Source organism: Triturus cristatus, chromosome 4_1 (genome assembly GCF_964204655.1).
Source record: "Triturus cristatus chromosome 4_1, aTriCri1.1, whole genome shotgun sequence".
Classification (NCBI taxonomy): domain Eukaryota; kingdom Metazoa; phylum Chordata; class Amphibia; order Caudata; family Salamandridae; genus Triturus; species Triturus cristatus.
In genome coordinates, this window is record NC_140585.1 from 959444974 (window position 1) to 959462438 (window position 17465).

The window sequence follows — 17465 nt, forward strand, 5'->3', positions numbered from 1 at the left end:
AGTTTAATTTCATTTTGGGCTTTTTCTAAAAAATGTCTGTACTTTAAGATGATCCTTGTACTTGCATTTCCTTAACCTCCATGAAATTAGCTTTCCATGTTTTGTTTTCCCCAAGTGTGGTTTCACAGTTTCCATTTTTCCATCAATTCACATACCTCACTTTACAAGTAATAGAAAATTACACAGTACAGAATAATCAAGGCAATGATAATCATACAATGCAAATCGACTAGAGAGATTTTTGAAGTCCCACACTCATTCAAAGTCCCACTATCCAACTGACCAGCATCCAAGCTGTATGATTTCTTAGGGGTCAGCTAGAACGGACAACATGCCCAAGAAAGATAGAGTGCAAAGAATACATAGGGCCTTTAACAGGAAAAATGTACACATTTTTTACACATTTAATTGGGAAAACTCTCAATTACATTTTCCAAAGTGTCTTGAAAGAGCAAGTTCTCCCTTGAAGGTGTTAAAATAACAGATTGTTATAACATTAGAAGCTGGAGTTCCGGACTCTGGATCCGCTTTCAGAAAAAGTTTTCTTACAAGTTCTTTCTTTTTTGAAGGCTGGTGATTCTAGGATGAGAAATTCCATAGTACGTGTGATCGACCATGCATTTCTAAACATCTATGGGAAAAGATTATTGTCAATATGCACATAAAATTCTAATCACAAAATAGCTTCCACAAAAGCATAAGATTGGAAACAATATGGTCTACTCTTCTGTCGTCCAATATTAGACAGGCCACAGCATTTAGGGCAGTTTTCAGAGAGCAAGGCGCATAATAGGAATTTTGTCTAGCAGTGATATATCATAGTGCATTCTTTAAAGGTTCTATTGGACATGGGAGGACTTGACATGGTGTATACTGGTGGCTTAACACTCCCTCCGGGGGATCGCAGATTCTATTGCACCTGAGTGCACTTCAAATAGTGAAAACTGGTGACTAAATAGTGCCCCCTGCTATATTGGCTTGTAATGCTCCTAGGTGGGGTTCATAGGGCCCAATTCACAAAGGTAAACTTAGACCTGAAGTCGAAGTTTAGACGTGAAGACTAAGGGCCCAATTAACTAAAATAAACTTAGATCTGAAGTCTAAGTTTACGTTTCTGAATCAGGCCCTTAAACTTCAGGTCTAAATGTAGACTTGCAGTCTAGGTTTACTTTTGTGAATTGGGCCCTTACTCATTACTGGTGGATTAACAGTGAGTCCAGAATATGGCTGCTTCGAAAATCGCACACGGCTGACCTAAAAACTTCTGAATCTGGAAGAAATGCACTCTGGTCTTCATTGTGAAATTAATAAAAAAAACTTATATAAATGTCTGGTGTGTCTTCTGGGAGCGTTCACTGTCCTCAGAACATATGCTGAAACTTAGAAATAGCTGGTAGTAGAAATCTGCTGACCAGTCCCAAGACACACTATGCCATAATTGCCAAAAAGGGTAAATTATTCTTTTTCAAAAGTTAGACTCCAATTCATACAAAATTAAATAATCTGATTTGTAATACTTGATTAGTGGTCTTCCAAGTCCATCATTATCATCATAAATCTGATTTCTGAAATCGATGCAAAGTTAAATCACATCTATTGAGGGTCAAGGCTTTCCCAAGTCCTAAGATGTTCAAATCTCCAATGCATTTCGGGTCATTGTGACCCTTTGTGGGGGGGATATCTTCTACAAGAGATCCTCCTCGCTCCCTGACTCCTAATTGCTGACTTCAATTCATATTGGTTTGTAAATACTGTCAGAAAAGCCAAGCCTAAATACCCTTTGCATTGCACCTCATACATAAGATGTTGCTGCACACTGTTACCCTAGTCTAGAACACATGGAATACACCAAGAGGTAACACTAATAGATGGCACTGCAGCCATCACCGTTTCTGCATTCATCACTACCAGGTAGGGAGCACTGTGAGGCCTAGACAAGAAATATCACAACACAATACAATACAATTCATAAGTAAGCTTTGATCATTGTGCGCACCTCCATTTACTAGCATAGTGCCAGCAACTTCAGAAACTGCTGTGGCATTTGGAAGGTTCACGGTAACTATTCCTGCTTATTTACACATTAATGACTTGCAGTCACAGCTTTCCCTGAAACAGTAGGATTATTTAAGTAAATGTGCAGGCTGTAATGTTGAAAAAAACATTAGCCTATTAAGTAGATAAGGACTGGCATGCATGTGTTCCAGAACTTCCACGAGCTCCCAGTAGTGAGATAAAGTTTTGGACCACCGTGTGATATTTCTAAGTCCCAAGGGGCAGATTTATGAGCCCCTTGCGCCACTTTTGCGTCACTTTTCCCATGTTAAAAGTGACGCAAAAGTGGCGCAAGGGGCTCATAAATCTGCCCCCAAGTCTTTCCCAGTCCCCCAGTGTGTACTTTTCAGCCATTATGCCAGATTTAGTTTCAGCGTTACCACAATTCTTCGGTGCAATACATTAATAAAGCTTTTTTATGATTTTATGGGTCTCAGTAACAACAATCACAAACAATACCGTGAGTATGCCATACTACGTGTTAACAACGTACTTTTATCTATTTTCTCTCTTAAATTCACCCTTTCAGAAAAATGTGTTAACAGCGCTGAGAGCAAGAAACAACCCTTTAGGTAAAATATATTAATCAAAGAGCATCTTCGCCCACTCGGAGCCCCCACGGAGCCCCTGAGAAGGTATCAGCTGTGTACACTCGAGACCCCCTGCTGTGTTTGTGTTGGAAGAACACACCTATAAATAACTTTAATTGTCGCCTTCTTGCCGATTCTTAGCTTTTTTTCTCCAGAGCTGACATCCTCCCCTATTGTTTTTTGGTATAACATTGTCGCACGTGAGTTACAAATTACACACTCACGCTGTTAATGAGTTTATGTTTTTAAAATCAGACTGATGCAGGAGATGCTTTTCCAAATCTCTATCCGCGGCCTCTGTGCTGCCTTTGTATTTATGTACTTTAATTCAAACCTATCGCGATACCTTTGCTGGCATTGCAACGTCAAGCACTGTATGGGATCGACATGCAAATATTTTTTTTAAGTTGGGGTTTCCAGTAATTAGAAATGCAGATTTATTGTTGTTTGATAGCTAGATACTATTCATTGCAGCTAAGGTGGAGGAGCGTCGCCCCACTGCTCTCAGAGCAGGAGAAAGGAAAAATAAAATGATAATAACGTTCTGGTTCTGTATTTAACTGGTTCGCTTCTTGCCTTCATAACAGATCCCAAAGATTTAAGGTCAACCAATCGCTGTCCAACCCCATACCAGTCTCTTTAGGAGTTCCACAAGGCTCCTATCAATCTTCTCAGCCTCGCCAAGATTCCCTTCCATATGTAAGCAGACGACACTCAAATCTACACCAAGATCCACTCACTTGATGACATCAAATCTCTCAACTCCACCCTTCTAAAAACCCAAACATGGCTGGCCGAAAACCATTTGAAACTTAACGCCCTAAAAACGGAATTCCTCTTAATCGCTCCCCCTAACAAAACTCCCACTATCCTGGACTGGCTGAAGCACTTAACAGCTCTCAAAGGACAACCTCTCATCGTTGACTCAGCGAAATCACTAGGGATAACGCTAGACAGCAACTTAAAGATGCAGAAGCATACCAGCGCTTCCACAAAAGGAACCAACTTCCACCTGAAGACCCTGCGAAAACTGAAACCCTTTTTGCCAGCTGTCGATTTCAAACAAGCAGTGCAAGCCGTAGTTATACCTAGAGTGGAATACGGGGCGGTAACCTTATGTGGCCTCCCAAGGTCATCGACAGCCCCTCTAAGAGCCACTATCAACTCAGCTGCGAGACTCATCCCTGGTTCAAAGAGAAACTCTCACATATCCACTGACCTGAGAGCCATCAACTGGCTACCATTTGAAGCTAGAATTCATCTAAAAATCGCCCGTATGACGCACAAAGCCCTACACCACAATTCCCCACTCTACCTAGCTTAGAAACTGGAGCTCTCTTCAGGCAGCAGAGCTTCCAGGAGTGCCAAGACACTTCTTCTAAAACCACAACAATTTGTCAAGAAAAAACATATATCCGTTCATTCTCTGGTATGGCCCCTAGGATTTGGAACGCTTTGCCCACTGAAACAAGAACGAACCCGTCATCGGCCTACTTCAGGAAAGAAGTGAAAGCGATCCTCATGGCCAAATTCACGTGAACTCTGGCCTATTGCTAGCCTTACTGTACATTATAACTATCTATGTCTTTGTGCTCAATAGCTGTCATTTTTGTCTTGTATTCACCAATGTATTTGTTTGCTACACCTTGCTTTCTCCATTTGACTGTAAAGTGCTCTGATACCCACAAGGGTCTTGTTCGCGCTATATAAAACCCTCAAAATAAATAATCAAAATAAACGTTATTATCATTTCTTTTTTCACTACGGGGCTGGGTCGGGGTGGGGCTGGAGGCCCGGGGGAGGAGTGGTTTGCACACTCCAAGTGGGCATGACTGCTTGGCTGGCTGTCTTGTGCGTAGGATCATCTTATCTTGCTCCAAGAGAAAGTTACAGCTCTCATGGCCAAGGGGGCTATAGAAAGGGTTCTGATTTTAGAAGAAGGCAGTGGTTGATATTCTTGCTACATTCTGATACCCAAAAAGAACAAAAGTCTTTGTCCTCTTATAGACCTCCGGACCATCAATCTCTTCCTCAAAAAGGAGGAAATCAAGATGCTCACGTTTGCTCAGGTCTTGTCTGCCCTGGACCAAAGAGACTGGCTGGTAGCGCTGGCATTGCCGGATGTGTATTTTCACATCTCCATCCTTCCTGCCCACAGGCGTTACCTGCAGTTCAAGGTAGGCCACAAGCATTTTCAGTTCACTGTATTACCCTTGGGTCTTACCAGATGTTCACTTTCATCAGAGCTGTTCTGAAAACAGTCCATTTTTGGTCTTATTGTACCGAGCAGCAAGTCCAGCAAGTCCAGCATATTCAGGTTATGATACCGATGTTTTAGCCTCTAACATGGATATCGGTGAGAATAACTCTGAGGCTGCTGAGCCTCATTGCCTCCTGCTTCCTGTTGGTGAATCATGTCAGATGGCGCATGCAGGCTTTGCAGTGAAACCTAAAGTTCCAGTGGGCGCAGCATATGGGGAATCTCTCCAATGTGGTTCAGATGTATGAGGGAATGGCAAAGGATCTGCAGTGGTGGCTAACGGACCTCAATTGGATCAGAGGTAGACCCCTCTCCCTTCCCCAGCCAGATCTCACAGTGGTGACAGATGTGTCACTCCTTGGATGGGGCGGCGATTTGGGAGAAATGGAGAACAGAGGACTCTAGTCTCCTGCGGAAACAGGACTCCACATCAACCTGTTGGTTCTCCAGGCAGTCCGACTTACATTGAAAGCATTTCTTCCCTCCATCAAGGGGAAGTTAGTACAGGTGTTCACAGACTACACCACTGCCATGTGGTACTTGTAGGAAAGTGCCACTTTTTGCATGGTTACACCCCACTTTTGGCCTGACACATGCTGCACTTTGACTTGGTGTGCCCTGGGTCCCTGCCAATCAGGTTCCTAGGGCCTGTGCTCATTCCCAAAGCTGTACCTTTGTACCCCCAATTTGCACATCTTTGGCCACAGGGAAGACCCTAGTAAAAGGAACCATGGGTACGAAGGGCACTGTGACCAGGGAAGGCCTCTAAGGGCTGAAGTACCTGTTGCGCCACCCTTAGGGGCCCTGTACCTTAACACTGACACACTGTCATTGCAGGCTGCATCTTTTAGTGCAGAGAAAAGTGAAAGGTCGACATGGCACACATTCCTGTGTACCATGCCTACAATCCACTGCCTGTGGTCTAGGTAAGCCACCCCTCTAGCAGGGTGCACTAGACCACCGGTGAGGGTACAGTTGCATGAGCACTGTACCCCTACAGTGTCTAAGTCCATTCTTAGACATTGTAAGTGCAGTAAAGCCATAAAGTGTAGATGGTTTGGAAGTTAGTCATTACAAACTCCACAGCTCTAAAATGGCTATACTGAAAATTGGAAATTTTGATAGCAAACCTATCAGCACAATAAACCCACACTGATGCCAGTGTGAATTCAATTTAAAATGCACACAGAGGGCATCTTAGAGATGTGCCCTGAAAACCGACCAGCCTTGGTGTAGTTCCTGAATAGCTGCACACTATTTGCCACCACCAGACAGATTTCTGGACCCCTGGGTAGAGAGCCTCCGCTCTCTCGGTCCAGAAACAAAACCCATCCTGGGCAGAGGTGTCATGCCTTCTCCCTCAGGATGAGCTGGGTCCACGAGAGGGGAATCTTCAAAGGCCTGCCGCCTTTGTAAGCTGGCCCGCCTTTTGCTGCCCCCAGCAACTGGCTCCCAACGGTTCAGCCCCCCACTTTGGGTGGGAGAATCAGCGGTAAAACCGAGCTAGGAGGAGAGGTGGGTCCACATTTTCCATCCCCACCCCTCAGGTGGGGGAGGCAAGGTGAAGCACACATCTCAGACCCCTCCATCTTCAAGATGAGGAGACCCAACCAATTAGGAAGAGGCTCATGTCCCCCTCCAACTGGAGGGTGGCATAATAGGGGGTGTACTCACACCAAGGAAGGGACCCATTGGTTCCAACCTATACACACCAGTAACACCCCTAAATTTAGTTTTTAGGGTTGACCCTGAACCTTGCCTCCTTAAATTTGAGGAAGAAGGAAGAAAGACCAAAGAGCTGTGCTGACCCAGGAAGAAACTGCACAAATTGCTTTGGCCTCAGCCCTACCAGCCTGTCCCGACTCTGACCTGACCACAGCAAAACCCCAGCGAGTCCAGCAGCCCAAAGTCGCCCGGAGGACCTGTCCTGCCCTCACCTTACAGCTTCTGTGTCCCATGAGCACCGGATTTGCTCAAGCAAAGACTCAACCTCAGAATCCGGATCCAGATAGCTCCGCGATTCTGCACCACTCTGCACCCGATGCCCACGGCCCAAGTTCAAGTAGGCCGACACCATGAGGAGGTCTCACCACTGATTCTGACCTTGGATCTGGTGATCGCTGACCTCCCTCAAGCTTCAAGCTGACGCCTGCAGCCTCAACCTGAAGGGTCCCCCCAACTGCGATCAGAACTGGTAAGAAGAACCCGACACCAAAAGATACCTCTGAACCCGACACCCCATGGCCTTGGGTGGCCCAACTAACAGTGTCCAGGCATCTCCCAAGATCCAAACTTACCTCTCCTGCTGGTGGTTTCCTCCAGGAAGCCTCCCTGCCTGAGCCTGCAGCATCTTTACTAAATTGAAGATCTTCATTGACATCCACAGGGTCCCCGACGTCACCTTGGCACTTTGCACTTGGCCTGCCCTGAGCCGCTAGTAGTGCAGCTCCTGTGCTGATTGTAGGCTACTGCAGTGCTGATCTCACCCCCAGGAGCTTTGCCCCCTCAGTCAAGTGGCTTGGAGTGGGGGTGAGATTATCCACATTGGCTCCTTGCACTCTGCACCCTGGCCGCCCCAGTGCCGCTGGTGGTGCGAATTGAGTGCCTACCTGAACCTTGGGGAACCTTGGTTCTAACCCCCAAAAACTAATCTTACAGGTCGTTCACTTACCTGCAAGCCGATAACTTTCTTTTCCCCATAGGAACCAATGTTGTGATGTTTTGTTCCTAAAATTTTTGCCTAGTTGAACTTTTGTATGAAAAGAAAGTAACAGTGCTCTAAATCAAGAACTGTCATACTTACCTGTAAGTAACACAGCCAGTGTGTGATATCTCAGTATTCAAATATCAAAGAGAGAGAGAGGACTAGGTAGCTAGTCCGTATCCCCAGGGTATTTATATATAATCAAGAAAGGACTAGCCTATTTAGTGCGTGATACAGGACTCAGGACTGTATGGAGAAGAAAAAAAGGGAAACTGTTAGGTTTCCTTAAGAAGCCCTCACCCACAAACGTAGTTGGTGGCATGCTTCATCATCGGGCCCACCCAGTGACACCGAATGTGGCCTTGGTGTGCTTCAACGCCTATATTACAGCGGAGCCGGTATTTTGCTGAGTGTGCAGTGAAAAGTGGAGTGAAGTTGAAATTTAAAAGCTATCCAGTGGTCCCAGTACCCAACGAGGTTTCCTTTAATATCTGAGCCTCTGGTAGCGATAAAAACAAGGCGGTGGATGTTAGTGGAGTAACAATTAGGGACTCCAGCATCCAGTGGGTGGTCTACATGTTTCAGCCAGTCCTTTCATTAATAACTGGCTTACCTCAGGACCTTAAGTATGTGAGTGTGAGATCTACACCAAAAGTGAGTGTTTGATCAATAATGTGTTGCGCGCGCTAAGGTGTCATACATGTGGGAGGGGGATTCCCTCTCCGAGCATAAGCTTGCAATTTGCAGCGAATGCCCCTGGAGATTCCGGAGATCCGCCACAGAGCAACAGGTTTCAAGAGGTTCCTGACCAACGGAGTCAAGCAGAACCTCTGCCGGAATCTCCAGCGGCATTCGCTGCAAATTGCAAGCTTATGCTCGGAGAGGGAATCCCCCTCCCACATGTATGGCACCTTAGCGCTTGCAACACATTATTCTGTTTGGAGTATATTTTTTCTATTCCACTATTTCATCTTTTCTTGCCCCAATTGGTTTGGCTCCTGTCCCTGTTATGCCTTAGTAGTATATCTCATGTATATTTATTCTATGCCAGTTTCCCACAGACCAACAGTGATTAATATTGAGTAAAGCCCGGCACTGTGAAGTAAATCCTACTTGAAATAATTTCATGAACCTGTTTTGTAAAAAAAGATTCTTATTATGCGCCCTGATGAAGGAGCCTCTTTGAGTTTCATGGGATCTCCGAAACGCGCGTCGGCGCTTTTTTCCTTGTCCATTATTTATTGTATTTACATGTTGCACTGTGTCTTGTTATTCATTGTTGTATTGTTTCTGTTGTCCTTTCATTTCTAGATTTTGGTCTTTCCATGCTTTCTCATTTTTTGATTGTCATAATTTTTTGTGCTGGGTCAAAATGTGTTTCTCCTTTTTTATTACTGATATATCTTTCGCACTGAATATAATTTCTAAATTGATGTATAAATAATGACAAAAAGATATATTTTGATATATTGACATATAATAAATGGATTAAATAATTTTTTACTCTTGGTTTGTGGGTATATTTTAATTGTTGAACATATTGCCACTAATTGTAGTTTACATGTGAAGGAAGTCTTGTGTTTTTTTGGTTTTTTCGGGGACAAAGAGCTGCCTCTACTTATTGGGAGTCCTCTCCAGGCCATTTGAAATTAGACCTGTTTATCGTGACTTTTTTTGGGGAGTACATTACAGCAATTGGGGTAAAGGGGACGGGGAGACGGAGTAATGCACCCCACCTACATCTACTTTTAGTTAAGACACAGGGCCACAGGCACTCTGCTAGTTAAAATGGGCAATTCTACACCCAGAGTGCAGGGAAGCAGGGTGGGAGGTTGTTAGGTTGGGGGTTTGGTTATGTTTAATGTTGTAGTTTTTACATTGACAATGTATCTTGACTTTATTGCAGAGGACATAAGGACTTATTCTGGACTCAATGAATAGACAGTGGCACAAAAGTGTCAAAATATTGAGCTGTAATGGTAACGAGCTTGTGGATAAAGTCAAACGAAGTGTGGTCCTTCAGTATATTAAAAGGCAGGCCCCAATGTGGTTCTGCTCCAAGAAACGCATTTGGTGGGAAAGTCATGTAAGGCAATGCACAGGTGGGGTTGCAAAACAGTTTCCCATGCGGGATTTACAACTAACTTGTGGGGTGTGGGTATTATGTTGAAGAACTCATTTCCCCTAACCATCAATTCCACATGGATGGGCGACCGGGGCAGATATATGGGAATTACAGGTACGTGGGAGGGGCGCACCATGACGCTTGTGTCAGTTTATATACCGCCTGGCCTGCAAGCTACCACATTTAAAGACTCGGGTGCTATTTTACTTACGCTGCCAGATGGCTTGTTAGTGCTAGGGGGAGACCTCAACTCAGTAGTCTCAGGCACCTTAGACCGCCATCCTCCATGTGAGAAAGGGCCTTCTTCTCGTTGGCTGCCAGACTTTATTGAGGCCCTGGGGCTAGCTGATGGGTGGAGAACTTACAACACAGATAAAATACAACACACCTTTCATTCAGGAGCCCACCGCAGCCTCTCCCGCGTCGTTTACATTCTAGTACCTGCCCCAGAAGTGACACACATACAAGAAATTCGACACTTAGCCAGGGGCATTTCTGACCACTCCCCAGTGTGGGTGCACATAGTTCTCAACCTAACAAGGGTGGGAAGACTCGCCCCTATCAGCCCATGATATCTCCGTGACCCCATAATATGTAAAGACCGTATCAAGGCCATAGATAACTACTTGCCGAAAACGAAGCGACAGTAGACTCATCTCAGACTCTATGGGAAGGCTTTAAATTGGTAGTCCAAGGTCAAGCCTTATCCCTAATTTCTGGGCTGAAAAAGGACAGTCAGAAAGATATCGCAGAAGCTGAGGCAGAAATCCACCGTTTGGAGAGCTTGAAAATGAGATTACACCTGAGACACTTCACTAGCTCTGCCTTAAGCAAGACGAATATAAAGCATTAGTTACAAACAGAGCAAAGATTCTGGGGAGGGAAAAGCTGGGCAAAATATATGACCTGGAAGACAAGGCCAGGAAACTTATTGCCTGGCTTGATAAAAAGGAGTGGGCGAGCAGACTGGTGCCGTAACTTAGAGACATAGATAATGCTATCATTACAGACACACAAGATGTTGCGAACCGATTCACCAGCCATTTTAACACTATCTACACAGCCAGGGCCACATACACTGAAGAGGACTCTCACGAGCTGTTGCGCGATATTGCACTCCCCACACTTTCAATAGAGGATTGCACATTTTTAGATAGTGCCCTAACAAAGGACGAAATAGCGTAAGCAATCCGTTTGGTCCCAATGGCATTCCCATCGAGCTTTACAAATGTAAACCTGATACATTAGCCCCGTATTTAAAAGCCATGTTCTACAAGAGCAAGCAACGGGGGAAATTACCACTAGATCAAAGAGTAGCGACTCTCATCACCATCCACAAAGAGGGTTAATCCAAAACTGACTGTACGTCGTACAGACCGATCACGCTCCTCCTCCTGTTTGCCCTGGCCCTAGAACCACTGGCAGCATGGATCAGACGATGCCCAGTGATACGAGGATTGCGTTGGTCCCCAGAGTGGGAGGACCGCATCTCACTCTATGTGGACGACATCCTATTGTACCTAGCCTCCCCCAGGAGGTCTCTGGTGGCAGTCCTAGACATCCTGGCAATATTCGGAAGGTACTCTGGGTTTTCCGTTAACTGGACCAAGTCCCTCTTGTACGTCCTCAAGGGAGACCCTCCCTCCCCACCGCGAAACTGCCCAATACAAGTCACCACAGTGGGCTTTAAATATCTGGGTATATTTGTCACGTTTGATCACTCACTCCGATATCAACACAATCTTCTCCCTCCGCTACAGAGGCTTAAACTAGACATAGCAAGTTGGAAGACACTTCCCCTTTCACTATTGGGCAAAGCGTCCCTTTTTAAAATGATGTCCTTACCCTGTTTTCTGTATACCTTGCAAAACTCGTTAGATCCGGTCCCTTTGTCATACTTTAGGGAAATCAAAGGACTCCAGAGGGATTTATTGTGGGACAGGAAGCCGCACATTGCTCTACACAAGCTCACACTAACTACATCCATGCACATTATATGGGAATGCGAGCGCATACAAACCTACTGGCGAACTATACGCAACATTATAAACGAAGTCCTCTCCACGTAGGTGCCTCCTAAACATATGGGAACCCACCGACTTAAATACATATCACACGCAGTGGGCCACACTTGGTCTGATGGTGGCAAAGAGGAACATGGTGCAGTTATGGGGAGCGACATAACCACCCACAATAGCAGCCTGGGAAAAAGACCTAGATTGGTGCATGCACAGAGAAAAGACAGTCTATGTGTCCCGGGGTTGCCCCAAAAAGTGGTCCCGTGTATGGAGTCCTTGGAATTCTTACCGAGGGGAGATATGCTGTCCACCGCACAGGGTTGAACACAAAGATACCCCGCGATCTTCCTTACATGTACTATGTTGTAATGAATGGCTACTGATTGTGTCCACAGCGTGTGATTATGATAAATTCTCTGTAAAGTATATTTTTATGTTGATGATTGTTTAATAAAAATATATGTATTTTTTTTATTGATTTGGCTGGCAGGTTCTCTAAATAGTGTTTGATCATCTGCACCCATAGCACAACGTAGCATCTACCAATGAATTAAAAGTGGTTTCTTGGAATATTGCAGGTATAAAGAAAAGCAAGGAGACATTGCAATTTTGTAATGATTTAAATGCTGATATAATCTGTCTCCAGGAAATCGGGTGTTTTAGTGAGCACCACTGTGACGACTTCTTCTCAATGGAATGCAGTTCACCCCATCTAGGAAAGGATATGCAAAAGGAAGGATGGCTATTCTCCTAATCAATAAGAATATTTGGAAATATGAGAGCTTTTTGGACCCTTCAAATCTCTTACTAGTATTAACACTATTTCCTAATGGAGGGGAAAATGTATTAGTCCCCATGTTATTGCTGAACCTCTATAACCTCCTGATGACTTATATGATAATCTTGTGAATAACATATTTTCCTTCATTAAAAATGCTTTGGATAAGGAGAAAGGCTTCCAGGTAATCATGCTTGGAGACCTAAACTGTAAGATTTCCAAACATGCTATTAATCTATTTCGAGAAGTAGGAAAAGAGGAAGCTTTGCTTATTTCTCCTCTGTTTTTTACATCCAAAACTAGAACTGATAAGAGAGGGAAGATTCTTCTGGAGGAGTAATGACTGGTAAATAGATAATGGGAGACTTCCTTCTTACTCCCCTGCACAGCATGCCAAGAAATACATTACGGGAGAGTACATTTTAGATTATTTTATTGCTGCATATACTTTTTTTTGCCTTTTAGGTGATTTGAAAATAATTGATTCTGTTGTCAGTGATCCTAGATGTTGCTATTCTCTCAAGAGGGAAATACAGCCCTAGTTGAGTCTTCGATGGGGCTATCTCAAAATTAAAAAAAAATCAAGTAGAACCCAGTGGGACCATAGAAAGATAATTATTTTAAAGGACATGTTAAAGAAAGTTGTTAACGATTCGACTCTTGGGAGGTCGATGTTCCTCAATCATTTAATCAGTTCATGAATCAGATTGTAGAAAACCTAATCCGAAGGCCGACCAAGGCCCCACTGAACTCACTTCTGCTTTGTGTTCTCCTACTGAACAAAGAAATAAATAGAGTGGTTCAGAAACAATCTATTTTCTTCACAAATGAGAGAAATAGCCATTTGTCTCTTCTGAAAAGGCATTGAAGTCATATAAAGGCTAGCCTAAAAAAACAAGATTTAAACCGCAAGTGGATAGATTTAAGAGAGACAGCCTTTAAGAACCAAATGAGGGGCTTTTGGGAAATAGTTGCGGATTGCTGAGTGAGAAGAGTTAGGTCATTCTCCTCCTCAATCAAAGAAAACAGTTGGGATGGCTTCATCTCTGCACTATATGTGGCGATTGATGTGATAGACAGGCACCCCTTTCTGGAGTTTTGTACACTGACCCACAACTCTCCTTCTATAAAGGAGATTAAGGCTGTTGCAAATTTATTAATGTGTTCTCCCGCTTATATGGACCTGGATTCAGTTCCAATTTTGGTAATAAAACAGAAAGCCTCTCTCTGGGCCATATTATTATTATTTTCAGTCTTTAAATCTTGTAACGCAAACAGAGCAGTTCCTGTTTCAGTGACTGGAACTATTACTGCCACGTTTATGGACTTCTCCACGGACTTCGATAAAGTGGATCACCCTGTGTTGTGGAGGAGTTGACGGATCTCGGCTTTCCCAGAACCTTATTGCTGCTTATTATTGCCATCAACTCTGCCACATGGCGCTGAGTTTTGTTAGGTGGGGATCAAGGTCTCTCTATGGTAATCCCAACGAAGAATGGTTTATAGCAGGAGTGTTTCCTTGTTGCGCGTCTTCTCTCTCTTTACATTTCAGACTTGCCTGTATCCCTCTCACAAAGTATGAGCTTATCACCTAGCATTGGGGCACAGCCAATGTCATGTCTTATGTATGCAGATGACATTGTGATTTTGGATTTACCCCCAAAGGTCTTTAAAGTTGATTAGAGCATTGTTATATCATGCTGACGCACACTACATAAAAATTAACTCCTTTAAAAGCAAAATTCTCTACTTCCATGATAAGAAAAAGGGCAAATATGCAAACTTCCCTTGGTATTTGGGTTCTCAAAAATTGGAAATGGTTGAGACATTTATCTTTCTGGGAAAAATAATGTGCAGTAACATGAGTGATAGCGATCATATTTCAAATAACGTGTAAGGCTCAGTCTCAGGCCAGGGGTCGAGCAGCATTTCATAAGGCCACAGGTAGAAGACATTTCTCACATCTCCTATTCGCTTATCGGGCCAAAATAATTTCTTGTAACAATTCAGTATCAGTGTGAAATTGGGGATCAAAAGTGCCTATGTCCAAGGTTTGGCTGGAATTGTTCGGTGGGCTCCCTGCCTTGAAAAATGCGAAGGGCATAGCTTGAGTTACTATATGAGAAAGGAAATATTCCTAGAGAAGAAAGAAAATACTTCTGGCTACAGAAATTGAAAATTTGCAATAGACCAACGTGGGCTTGACCAAACTTTGGAACATTCTCTCCCTGCCTCCCAATTAAAGGCCTGCTTAAAACAAGCCTCGTGGGTTTTAACTTTTTGTTTGGACAAAGAGGCTTGTGATAAGAAACAGGGCTATCAAAGAATAAAAGCTATCATTATGATGAAAAAAGTCCAACTGTATGTAACTATGCTTCATGGGGCCAGACGTTTCTGGACACTATTGTGATTGCATAGGTTGCCTTTAAATTGCTTAGCCTTTAAATGGTGTGGAAACTCTGAAGATTGCAATTTCTGTCAAAATGGCGTTCAAAACCTGAAACATGTTTTATTTGTCTGCTCTGTTGTTATATTGCACCGCCAGAAATGGTTGAAACCTATCTTTTTTAAATTGCTGGTGCAATTATCCTCAGAAGCCTTACAGTTATTGAATGGTTATTGAACCATTGGAGGACTAATATAGTGCTGCAGACACCATTTTATCTGCCACACAACACTCTCACTATATATTTGATCATCCTTCTTTTTCTGCTTCTGAATGTCCTATGTCTTCCAGACCTTGCTGATAGTTCAGCAGTCTGAGTGCAATGTGTTAAAACTAAGAAACACTATGGTGTATGTTATGTCAATTATTTGCGTATAGCACTCTCTCACCAATGGATTCTTGACACTATTTACTGAGACATAAACAATTCAAGCCTATGAGCGTCAAAGAGAGTATTAAGTGAAATAACAGGCTTGGCTAAGTAGCCGTTTTTAGATTTTTTGGGAAGGACTTTTGGTTGATTTAAGTTGTGGATTTTGGCCATTATAGAATTCCAGATGGTACAGGCTAATCTTCCAAAGCTGCGTCCACCCTTTATGGTTTTGTGTGTGAATCTTAAATTGCGTGTTCGTATGTACTTTTCCCTTTTTTCAGAAACAAATTGAGTTGCTCACCCTCCCAAACTTTAAACAAGCATTGGCATAGCCTTTGGGACCTTATAAGTGTTTAGGTACGTAGCACATTATCTTGGGTGCCACAACATCTACTGTTACTTCACGAGTGCGGTGTAAGCCCACAGAGTGAATACAACATGCACTGCATAAGCTCTACCTATAAAAACATTTGCAATGCAATAGGTCTCGCATTAATGCGAGTTTAAGCTATTGGCATTGTAAATGACAATGCCTTTTATTTATGTTTGAATAACGAAACCAAAATAAAAGGCATTGTTATTTGCAAATTCAATAGCTCAAACTCGCATAAATGCGAGACTTTAATTAAGTTAAATCCATTTGCTTTGCTAATGGTATTATATAGCAAAGCAAATGGCTTTAACTTAATAAAAGGCGAGGCCTATTGCATTTTCAATGCTTGTTAAATTTACACTGGTGTTAATGTGAATACTGATTTAGTGACAATATTATCTGTATGTTATAAATTAATGTTATGAATTTTTCAAATGATTTTAAGGAAAGATGTTCTCTGTTTTAACTTGAATTAAATTGTTTTGTGTGGACCTCCTCGGAGTTCTGAATCACGAATAAACGTGAACTATTTGGTGTGACACAGTGTTGAGGTCAGCTGCATTAGTATGTGATTTGATGCTAGACTCCAAATCCTTATTTTCATACCTGGAATTCTGGATGGGTGCAGAAGGACATCGGGACTTGCACCTGTCAGCATGGGTTTCTTTCACAAAACAAACAAACGACTCGCTATTTGGCCAAGTTAGAATGTATTGAAAGGTTCTCGGCCCACAATGCAAAGCATAGCTGCCTTACACACAAAAACAATTCTATACAAATAATAAAAAATCTTTAAAAATTTAAGATAAAAAGACAATTAAATGGCAGAAGACATAAGAAACTTGTAATGTACAAACACTTTAAATGATTTGTCATGTAGAGTAGTTAAAACCAAGGACGGGTGTCAATGACTGCAAGGCTATTATAGGGCATGGGAAAGTCTTGCAATTTTCTCCTTCTCATTAAGTTTCAATCGAAGGTCCCAACTTTTCCTCAGATACAGTCCAGTTTGTTTTTTTGTATACCCCGACAGGTCACTAAAGAGAAAATGTGTTCACCTTAGTCATCTAGCTGTTCCCTATGCAGCAATCCACTAGTTATATTCATTGTTATGGTGTTAAATAGATTGCAGTTCAATGTGTCCTCAGTGGCACCACACAGACATTTTCACAAGACTGCTGGGTTTCTCCTGCTCAAGGTTTCATTTAACAGTAAGTATCCTCGTCTCGCTAAGCAAATAGCCTCCTTTCTCTATGATTAGAGAGCAGAATTCGGTATTGCTGTGCACTATATAGGAGAGGGGTCAAACATATCGGTGTATTTTGTGAGGGATACATTTTCCAGGGATCCTCATTTTTGTTATTTTGCTAGGCACACCGTGAAGTTTATTTTCTTTTTTTAAGACTATGAGACCAACTGGAACTTACTTGGGGCTTGGGGGTAATACAACTCTGAGGGGGATGTTCTCAAGAACATGTGATAACTATCGCAAAATTTGCTTAACGCAACTTTGCACATCGCAGTCTATCGCGGGAAAATAACGCCATGTTAACGTTGTATTCTCAACCCGGCGGCACCATGCGATAGTCTCACGATAATGAGCCAAATGACCGCGTTAAAACGAACGCAAGGCTGAAAAAACCCGAAACACGAACGCGAAAAAAGTTGTGATGTGGCCAATCGGTTTACAAAAACCAGCGACAACAAACGACAGGCCTGCAATTCCCACGCGTCATGCGGGAA